This window comes from Aptenodytes forsteri, unplaced genomic scaffold (genome assembly GCF_000699145.1).
Source record: "Aptenodytes forsteri isolate BGI_AS27 unplaced genomic scaffold, ASM69914v1 Scaffold289, whole genome shotgun sequence".
Taxonomy (NCBI): Eukaryota; Metazoa; Chordata; class Aves; order Sphenisciformes; family Spheniscidae; genus Aptenodytes; species Aptenodytes forsteri.
The window spans coordinates 684,377-686,236 of record NW_008795025.1 but is presented as its reverse complement, the minus strand read 5'-3'; positions in this window follow the sequence as shown (position 1 = coordinate 686,236).

The following is a 1,860-nucleotide window of genomic DNA, read 5'->3' as shown; positions in this document are numbered from 1 at the left end:
AACGGCACGGCCGGCCGCTGTCGGGGGCTCCAGCCGGCAGAAAGGCAGCCCTCGGCCGGGGAGAGCGCAAGGCAAGCGTCTCCTTCACTCTGCCCCCGGCAGCCTCTTGAAGCGCATTTTTTTAATACAAAACCCCCAAATTTAATTATCATACACACACACACAAAACCAACCTCCCAGCGACGGAAGGGAAGACCTTCTTTTATTTTCATTGACAAGCGTTTTTACAAAGTTATAAGCAAGATACAATGTGTTTCATATCCTGTCCTTTAAAACTGGCAACCCCGTGAAATAAAACAGTGCTAACATCCCCCGGCCTGCTCCCCTCAAGGCACCGCGGCGCTCCTAACCCTCAACCCTCCGGGCAGTGAAAGGTGATTTATTATTGTTCCTAGTTTACAAGATAAATAATTCATTCCAGGTAAGTGTAGGAAATTCCACGAAAGCGACAAAAAATACTGACTCAGCGGATTATTATTATTATTATTTTTGATCAGTGGTCCAACGTAATGTTGCAGATTGCTGACCTCTAAATTGCTGTCACCTCTACCCAAGTCTGATTAAAGACAAGAAAAATGCTACTCTCTATCCATTTGCAAACATCTGAATGTACAGAAAACGTCCACAAGGGCAAAAAATCAGTCCCCTAGCCATGAGGAACTTCAATTTAAATTGCAGAACAAGGCAATGTACAGGCTAAATCTTCCCCGTTCTTTCCCATCCTACTTACAAAAAACAAATATGCTGAGCATCTGTATTCAACAACTCAATTCTTTAATATTACAGGAAAATATTACCCAGATTTAAGCCTGCCATAGAAATAACTCAAAAATGACTATGATGGGAATATTTATGCTAAATACTTTCTGTACAGATGTATCTAATTAGTATCAGTAGTAAACAGCTTTTGTAGGTGACTGCAGCCTTTTTCACAGACAGTAACCATTGCTGCCTTGCTAGTCCTCTTTCATACAAAACACCGTATTAAAAAACATCATGTCCCCCAATTTTAGCATGGCTAAAAGAGACTGCTGCTGCTTAACTGTAAAGCACATGTTATAAATTTGAAGACACTTAATGATCAGTACCAATTAGAAATAACTAATGATTTGTAAAAAAAAAAGTAGCTGACAGTGAAATAACTAATGATTTCTAAAAAAGATTGGCTGACAGTGGTTTGTGTGTTTACAAATTAGTATTTCCGCATGCAATAGAAGGAGGAAACGACTCAAAGTACTTTTGCAAGGAAAACATCTGTGACCTTAATGTTTGTATACGACAGTGTGGCTTCTGGAATAAATAGGAGTTGCATTTATTTTACAATAGCGACGTTGTAGTTGGTCCAGTTACTCAACAACGTTCCTTACTTATGCAGTAATATTTGCCTGTTCCTCTAGTGTCAATTCTCTGTTAGTATTATAGCATATTTTGATAGCATTAAATAATATTTGCACAGTTTGTTGAAGTTAAATGCCAACAAGTATTATGCTCTCGGGACTTTGTTATTTCTTCCCATGTCTTTATGGGCGTAAATCCTGCAGTCCTTACTGTATCATTAATCTTTGCTGTCCTGTACTGTATTATATTTATTCAGAAACAGTCTAAAACACCAGGCCAAATTTTTAAGGTGCCTTAAACTGACCTCTAAAGTGAGGTCTTGATCTCTAAAGCCCAATTTATTAAAATACTATTTTTCATTTCCAAGCTTTTCTGTGCACAGTCTTTAAATTGTGCACGCAAATAATGCATATAAGCAACTTTGTGCATAGATCATGATTTGATACGGATGATAATATGCTGGCTATGAAAGCAACAGGTCTCATTTTAATAACTGCTTTTGAAATGTGATTCTGCTATCCA